At 39.0% G+C, this 9360-nt stretch overlaps 1 protein-coding gene across 1 annotated transcript in view; it reads right to left on the minus strand.

Moving 5' to 3' along the window:
• atp2b2 (ATPase plasma membrane Ca2+ transporting 2) overlaps positions 1-8971 on the minus strand; it is a 110915-nt gene extending 101944 nt beyond the window's left edge. The window contains exon 1 of the mRNA XM_027279672.1: positions 8728-8971. The gene's annotated coding sequence lies outside the window, so the exon portion shown is untranslated. The remainder of the gene's footprint in view (positions 1-8727) is intronic.
• Positions 8972-9360: the final 389 nt, after the last annotated feature.

Raw genomic sequence — 9360 nt, forward strand, 5'->3', positions numbered from 1 at the left:
AGTTTAAAACTTAAATATATTCAGTGAATGACAAATAATCTTATTAGAGAGGCTGACACTAGAGATCGTTTCCCCTTATCCGTCAAGTTCTAGTTAAAAGGCTTTATGTGTATTTTTCTCCCCTAGTTCACATCTATGGATGGTGTTAATTACCCATACATTTCATTGACATAGACAGCATAAAGTACTTACTCAGTAATCAACTGCTTTTTTCTCTTTCTCTCTTTCTCTTGGCGCTGACTGCTTCCTCAGCTTGTCTTACACTTAGCTGTACTTATTGTCAGCCTGGGTGGACAGCTGTTTAACCTGCTAGCTTATAAGAGCCAGAATGCAAATAAGGACTTTTCTAATTGTTTCCAACCTTTTTCCAGTCTTGGAAAGATAAGCTAAACACCTCCAAGCGCCATCTCTGTACAAATAGAGAGAAATTTGATCATATTTGACCGTGGTAAGATGGCAAACAAGCATATTTCCAGACAGTTAAATGATTCCTCCAAGGGTCCTACAAAGAGTGGCCCTGTGGCCCTGAGTATGTCACATTCAAACAGCCACCACAGATACAAATGTATTAAAGCGATAAAGAATGCAAAACACCAATATAATATGCTCATGTACATTTGTGATCCACATATATACACACACATTTTTTCTTGCCCCTCGTCAACATATACACCATTACGATATATTCATAATGAGGCTGCAACTGACAATGATTTTCATTCATGGATTAATCTGCAGATTAATCAATTAGTCTATGACATGCCCATGAAATAAATGCCAGTGACAACTTTCCAGAGCCCAAGGTCATATCCTCAGTGTCTCATGTCCTATTTTATTGGACCAAAGAACCAATAAATAAATAAATTCCTTTATGTATGTAGCTGGAGACAGACAACATTTTACCATATCAGTTAAGTTCTAGTTGAAAGGCTTGACGTGAATTTACTAGGGATGTGAGCACTCATTTGTACGTCAGTATTCGTTCAACATATCAAGCACTCGCATTTAGAACTTTGCATTTAAGAGGCACTTAGTAATCAATTGATTTTTCTTCCTATTAGCATTGACTGCTTCCTCAGTCTGTCTTTGACTTGTGAGAACTTATACTCAGCCTACGTGTCCAAGTGACTAACCTGCTAACTAAATAGATCCAAATGCAAATAATTACTTTTCCATTACATACTCATACTGTGTACGCTGCCCCTATTTCTAATCTTTGAGTTGAGTTAAACTAAATACCTCCAAGCACCATCTATGCACAAATAGAGAAAAATATGATCATATTTGACTGTGGGTAAGATGGCAAACAATATTTCCAGAACTGTTAGTATTCCTTTAATAAGAAGATGTTCCTTTTTTTCCATTGGCAGCTAGCCACTTATAAAACAGCAATATTTTGTTTGATTTCTTTAACATACCTTTAATCTTTGTGTGTATATGTAATGTTCAACACCATTGCTTGCACAGTTTTACAGCACGCTATAGGTGATTCAAGGAGAAAACTATGAAAACTGGAGCACACAGGTAGGGAGGGAGATATATAACTTCTCTACAACATGCATATTTCTATACAATATATATAATCAATCAATCAATTTCATTAAGCACCAATTAAATGCAGAGTCCCTTTTACTCATCAGATGTGGCTACACTTTTTGACAAATAAACACAGGCCCTAATTAGACACTGGATCTGTTTTTTATTGAAGTTCTTTGGATGTATAAAATCTATTAAAGCCCACTGGGACATTTGATCTAGTTCTAAGCTGCTTAGCTCACACATACAAAGATAAAGCTTAACCTTTTGTCAATATCAATACTTCACATTGTTAGATTCTCCGCAAGTCAATCATTCAGTTGATCTTATGCAGACCCTGAGCACCAATGTATAATTCATTCAGATTTACCAGCATGATCATTCAGAGTCACTTACAGAGAAGGGAACAATCAAGGTACAGTGCGAGAAGAAAGCGTGAGTGCAACAATAAGTACCTATGACAATTCTTAAAGGGGTATCTTTCTCATGTCCAGTTGTAGGTAGTGCTTGGAGAGATGTTAATCTCTGAAGAGCTGAGTCTTCAGGTGATTTTTAAAGGTAGAGAGGGACGCCCATGCCATGGTAGGAACTGGTGCGTTCCACCAACGGGGACAACAAACGAAAAAAAGTTTGGATTGCCTTGAGCCAACAGGTGGCAGTGCCAGGCGTTGCTCATTGGAGGAGCGCAGCGGTCATGAGGTAACATATGCCTGTACAAGGGCGTTCAGGTAGGTAAGTGCAGTACCAGAGACAACTTTGTAGGCGCTTTGAATTTAAAGCTGCAACATGTAGCCAGTGGAACTCGATGAGCAGCGGGGTGACATGTGACCCAGACACGTCACCGTGTTCTGGATCATCTGACTTAACAGAAACTGGATTACCAGAAAGAAAGCATCCCTCCACTTCTCCAGTTTAAACCATGGTGCATGAAGCAACTGGGCAGACATCCAGGGTTAGCTCTGCAGCAGAGCAGGGTGATACATAACTCTCTCATTCTCTTTATCTTTCATAAACACACATACACATCAAACACACATTATTTCTAAATGGTACACACTAATAAGCAGATTAAAATTATCATGGCCCCAGTGCACAATACATGATGACTTATTTCTGGTAGGACTATGACTACAGGTGCTCAGCACAGTTAGAAAATGGGTCATATTAGGAAGAATACATTACATTGCATTATTAGTATGTGTGATTGGTGTGGTTTCAATCATGACCATTAAGCAGAGTACTCTTCACTGTGGTGTCCTGGAAATTTGATAATAGAAAAGAACAGGACAAAACTAATGTCCTTGTGTTGGACAGAGCAGAATCACCACAAGAAAGCAGAGTACCAATAATTTGCTGCTGAGGGCAAATTATGTTAAACTTGCTTTGGAGGCAATAGCACATTCAGTAGATATGTGGTTTTACTGTCCTTTGCAGGTAACACAGATTTATATCTGTTATGTTATATTGTCATGTTATATTGTTCATTATTTGTAATCCCAATTTCCATCTCTTTACAATGAATTACTGCTACAATATCCTGTGCCTGTACCCCAAGGAGGACTGGGAATATTGTCTCTGTTACAAGAGAGATTAATTCTTAAGGTTTACAGGAAGGTTTCAGGTAACTGAACATTAACCTACAGATACTCTTTTATAAACCCTAGATAACTCTTTCCGAACAATTAATAAGTGTATTCTTAACAAAGGACAAAGCTCTTTGAGTGACATATAGTGTGCCCAGTACAGTGGAGAACTAAAAGTTCCTTTATTTGGAGGGAATTTTGTTGGGATAATTAAGTTTAATACTTCATTACCCCACAGCAAAATAAATCAATATATAGCCATTGTGTTTTAATTTATATCAGACTACAAAGACAAGACTGGACAAACAAAACAGTTTGTTAACTGGGCTGTCTGGATTGTGAGCTGAGAGCACTGTGGTACTGTTAGTGTCAATGTAGCCACGACAACGTAACCAGGCTCAGCCGGCTGCACTTACTTGATGTTTGGCTGTGAGCAAAAATCAGCAATTTTGCTTTGAGTAACTTTTTTTTTCTTTTGTTAACGAAAGTGGAATCATTGATTCGATTGTTTCTTGCGTTTCATCATTTTATGTACCACACAATTACAGCATTCAGCCCAATATTTGGTGACCGACCTCACATCCTGTGTCAGAACTTAGTTTGGGGCATTCTCACTGAATTGGGTCAGACCATCTGACTGAAATAAAGATATCCACCTAGATACCTACATATTTAGCTCACATGAGTTCACTTTAGCCATGCACCTGATTAATTTAGGAGAATCAACATTTGCTGCCCTTTCAGCCCTAGTTTAGTTCATCAACTCTTGAGAAAAACTTTGATATTAGCTTGTGATAGCAATTTTCTTGGCCGATTCCTATTTCTGATTGTTCCCAAACCTTTACATTTTCTCTCTAAACTGAACCCCGTGGTAGTGGGGGCACTTGGGGCAGTAACCCCCAAACTGGGAGAGTGGCTCCAGCAAATCCCAGGAACAACATCTGAAGCCTTAGTCCAGAAGAGTGCAGTCCTAGGAACATCAAAGATACTGCGCAGAACTGTCAAACTCCCAGGCCTCTGGTAGAGGACCCGAGCTTGAGGATGACATGGATACCACTTTATTTATCCAAGAAGGGTACCATTGAGAGTCCAAGACTGGCAGCAGCACAAACTAAGAATAAGTCAGGCACAGTAGATAAAGCAGCACATCCTAATCAGATTAAAATGCAAATACCACTCGCCTTTTTGTTGATGAACATTTTCAATTAAATAACATTCTACAGTAATTAAAAGGAATTACACTGTTTTGTACCACATGTTGCTAGTTATAGAAAAAAATCCAACTCTCTCTGTAAAGTTACTTTTTAGTATGACACAATTTTAACTGCTTTTTCCCTTTGGCGGATAACTAATCTCAAAATATTATGCAAGATCATTATACTATACATGACAGAAACAGATAGATCCTATGGCCGCCATTAAACCAATCTAGGAATGTGGGCTTGTATAGTATTTGTAATTATTGTTAATGGGTTGAAATTTATAAAACCAAAAGGTCACAGCCAGTACTATGTGCCTGTGTCAGGCAAAGTTAGGAATCACATGAGTCAGCAATAGTACAATTCTTTAAACCTCAGGGTATTTTAAAAGTGAAGAGCTGCTTTTAGTTCTGTTTAAGCATACATGTGGCAAATTATTCACTAGAAAGTTGTTGTTTTGTTTACTTGTCTTTTTACGTACACACAAAGAGCAAACAAAAACCTTCTTAACAGCACCGACAGAAACAGGTAACAATTTGACTATCTAACTAGCTAGAGCCTGGGAGAAAAACTTCAAATTAATAAACACTACATATTATATATGTACGTATAATATACTAAAAACTAAATATACTGTAAACTGAGATGACATATTTGGTCTGCAGATATCAGGGACACCCACATCCAGATCAGGAAGGTTAAATATATGCTAAGCGAACTTTGAATGTTTGAACAGGTTTGTTTAGGCAGTGTCACTCCTTACTAAGGGACAGTTTGGACCTCGGGCTCTTGTCAATGACAAGGGCAAAACGACTTTACATGCAGACCTCAGGCTAAGGTGAATAATACTGCAAACATTTTGTGAATGTGAGGATACTATGAGTCGAAATGAATCAGTTGATTAGCTGATTGACTAAATAGTTAGTAATAGTAAATAATGCCGACAGTTACTGGCTCTAGTTTCTCGAATATGAATCTCTGCATATTTACTTGACACAACCAGAAATATGAATATGTCAACTAGAGCTCTTACAAACTACGATAAATAATGATGACTGTGTTGATTGTTTTACTAATGTCTGACACTCTCATCAAGAAAATAATCTTCAGATCAATCAATAAAGTAAATAATCATTTGGTGCCCTAAGTTCAGAAAAATGTGTCATTCAATAGAAATAAAGTTTTAGAAATTTATTTAAACTTAAAAGTAATGGTCACTGCTGACAGCAACTGTGTGGTGTCTACTACTGTAACTGCTAAAAGTACAAAAGAAATGTTAGTATTTTCAAACAACATCTATTCAAATAATTAAAAAGCAAAGGACAAACATTTATTTTGCTGAAAGTAGACAGTATGTTTATGCAGGGAAACTTCTTGTGCTCCTCCCTAACCTCCTCTCTCTTTCTCTATCTGGCCCTCCTACCAATCCTCTTTCTCCTTCAAGCTGCAATCTTTACAAGAAGCTAATTAACTAAGATAAATGACTGAACTGAGTAACCTCGCAAGTGGACTTGGGCAGCTGGCTATTTTAGGAAAAGTTTGCTATTAAGGCAGCTTAGAGATAGTATGCATTGAACGGGCACAACCCCATCAGAAACAAAGACAGCTAGGGATATCTGTGTCTCTTTGTGTGGTGCAGGAACTCTGTGTGAGCACGGGCATGCAGGTAGCTCCTCGCTAAGCTCCGTCCTGCGCTGTTCTTTGGTGCACTGAGTGCGTGGGTTCATTGATTGTATCTCTCTCCTGGCACTTTAATGGTCGTGGTACGCTCGTCTCTGGAGCCAGCATTAGCATGGTCAAGTTATTTCCTCTCAGGGGCTATTTCCACTGACCGAACAGGATTTTTCCGTTCACTCCTACAAACTTGTGTAAGAAAACTGAAGCTGTGTTTTTCCATTATTTCCTATACACTGCCTGGTGATACACCAGAAACAAAAAGTGACTGCTGTTTGATTTATTTACCTGTAACATAACAGGCTGTCTGAAAAAGTGGGTTCTTCCTAAATCATTGAAGCAGCAAACCATCTATTTGGTAACCTACACACACAGTCGTACTCACTGATTTGTAGATGACATACAGTATATGGTCCCAAGAGTTAAATTAACATTAGTCAACCAGATACATCACTGAGTGTTTAAAACAACTTGTGCAGTGATGCATCAATTCAAGCACACATTGTTATCTGCTATCTGTCACAGAGTCTCCTTGAGACCATTACCATTTGACAGAAAAATGTTAGCTTAAGGTCTTATTTATGAATAAAAAAAAGAAGAAAAATTAAGGCTATGGGATGAGGTTTAAAGCTCTGGAGAATGTCCAGTGAGTGGACCTTGTACTAAGGATTTTTTTTGTCAAACTACTATTTCCAAGGTCGATAATGAACCTTCATTATTTTTCTTACTACACTTTCATCCCAGCATATTGACAGCCTAAGAAGGCAATAGTAAAACCAATCATCACCCAAGAGAAATCAAATCCTCAATGTCTTTCTTTCTTTCTTTCTTTCTTTGATTAAATGTAGATAAATGGAGTAGATTCTGCACATTCTATTGTTAACTGGACCATGAGACAGAGGTATATATAGGACGATAAACTGAGAAGAGGTGGGAGTGAGACAAAGTGGGAATAGAAAAACAGCAAGAAAAATATGGAGAGGGAAAATCCAGGTGGGAGTGTTCCATCAAGAAGCCTTTTCCCCTGCAGCAAAGGATGAGGGGATGACTTGCTTGGGGTAATTCTACACACATGCACACACAAACACACACACACTCCACTGCGGGTAATTGGTGTCATGAAAACTAGCCTGTCAGTCCACCAGAAGGTAGTAGTGCTCTCTTACACCCCGACCCTGCATCTCACCCCATCATCTCCCTGCCCTCCACCCCCATCCCTCGGGTGTATTCGGTGCTGCACTTTTTGAGCTTCCTCAGTCCTTATACTGCATAAATATGTCTTTAACCAGTGGCTCTTCATGGCACTCAGTAATGAGAATCTTGAGAAAAGAAACCTGTCTGCCTACTGGTAGAGAATTTCAAGTATGTCAAATGCAATCCGAGACAAAAACTTGCATTAAATTCATGCTTAATAGTTTGTGTTACTTAATGAATCCCAGATAAAACACATCTGCAACAGATGCAATTAATTACATTTTGATTAAAGGTAACTCTAGGATCCCCCCTGCAGTATACCACTGGATTACAGTATGAAACTGCAGTTTGCCATTGGATTATAAAGCCTTTAAACAGAACATATAGCCACATGATGTCTTCTTAAAAGGCTACAGTAGAGCACAGCAGGTAAGCGGTGCAGAACATTGTGCAGGCAAAGGCGATGAATGAAGCCCCATATTGCCAAACACATTATATGAGGCTGGTGCACAAATTGTGTGCCACATTTAACTCCTCTGCACTTCTGGTATTTTAAATTGACCAAAAATTAAGTCCATCAGACAATGCGTTTATACTATTATCCATGTCCGGTGTGTTTTCAGAATTATGCACGTGTGTGAATGTCTGAGTGTTTGTTCAAGCCTCTCTCAGGAGAGTTTCCAGCTCCTTTATGTTGTCACAGGGTTTGGCACTGGTCTTGTTTCTCCAGATGTTCCCACCATCCTGTCTCTCTCTCTCTCGCTCTCTCTCTCTCTCTCTCTCGCTTTCTTTTTTTTTTAACACATGCCTTCTGACTTTCCATTTTCAGGGATGAGAACTCACTTTTAAACTTTCCATGTCTTACTGTCTGCTTCCTCTGTCAAATGCAAGCACAACTTTGGCCCAAATCCAAATGAGTAAGAGAAATGTTTTCCCTGCAGATTAATATTTACCTAACTGTAGCATTTCCTCTATTTAAACATGTTGCAAACATGGTGTGAAGGTAAACAAAAACAACTGCCAAAAATAAGAAGAAAGAGGCACTGCAGCTAAAAATACCATAATAAATTGTTTGACACCACAGTCTCAATTTAGCATGTTGATAATGCATGGTTTTGTTTTAAACTTTCAAGGGCAAACTTTATGGTTGTACAAACACAAGATTTAGTTTTGATTTCCACATATTTACAACATCATAACCAATTATTATTGCTCAGTATACACATCCACAAAGTTGGTTACATGCCAGTCTTCTCTAATTGCTTTTGAACAACAAATAAAGAACTAATATACCACGTTTCTTTCCACACCACAGTGTAGAGCAGTGCTGATTGTTGAGCCGATGCCAAAGACAGTCTGATACATTGAGACAGACAGTGAAGTTTGCCACGGTAGTTACAGGAAATCTCAAGTGGAACTGCTTTAAAGGATTACAAAATCCAAAGTACTTCACTACCTGCCTCTACAGTGCTCTGTCCATAGTGACAAAATCAGTCTCTCAAATTAAACAGAATGCAGTTGTTTTAAAAGGATTTACTTACAGTGAAACAACAGAGGAAGGTGAATGTGGTGGTGCTGGTGCTAGGTACAGTTTCCCCAGATATCCCTTTTGGTGCTGATGATAGTTGTAGTAGCAGAGGGACCCGTCCAAGATTAAATATAACCTAGAGAGCTTGTAGCGGGAGCAGAAAGCAGGCCGAATCGGGCTTTCCCACGTCGCATGGTCAGTGTATTTGCCATAAGTGAACTCATTCTGAATGGCAGGAAAGCTGCACAGCACGGGAAAGTAAAAGAACAAGAAGCTTCACACTAGGGCTCTGTCCCTAGAACAAATGAAAGGAGGGAGGGAGGGAGGGAGGGAGGAAGGGAGAGATGAAGGGAGGGAGAGAGAGAAGCAGGGAGTGACAGAGCTGGTGTTGTGTATACCATAGGACCTGCTAACATGACCTCCTGTAATGAGAGCACATACTGGCACACACATAGCCAGAGTCTTCAGTCAGTCTTGATAGTAATTACTGATTAAATGACAGCCATCAGCTTTAAAGAGATTCCCCGTGCTCTGCAGAAGATGAGTATATGTTGATGTTTTTACTTGTTTGTACTTGTCCTCCTGCGTGTTCCTGTTGTCAGATGTTTGCAAAAGCAACAGAACGAGTTACAGAGGAGAGCACACT

Source organism: Larimichthys crocea, chromosome VI, assembly GCF_000972845.2.
Source record: "Larimichthys crocea isolate SSNF chromosome VI, L_crocea_2.0, whole genome shotgun sequence".
NCBI lineage: Eukaryota > Metazoa > Chordata > Actinopteri > Sciaenidae > Larimichthys > Larimichthys crocea.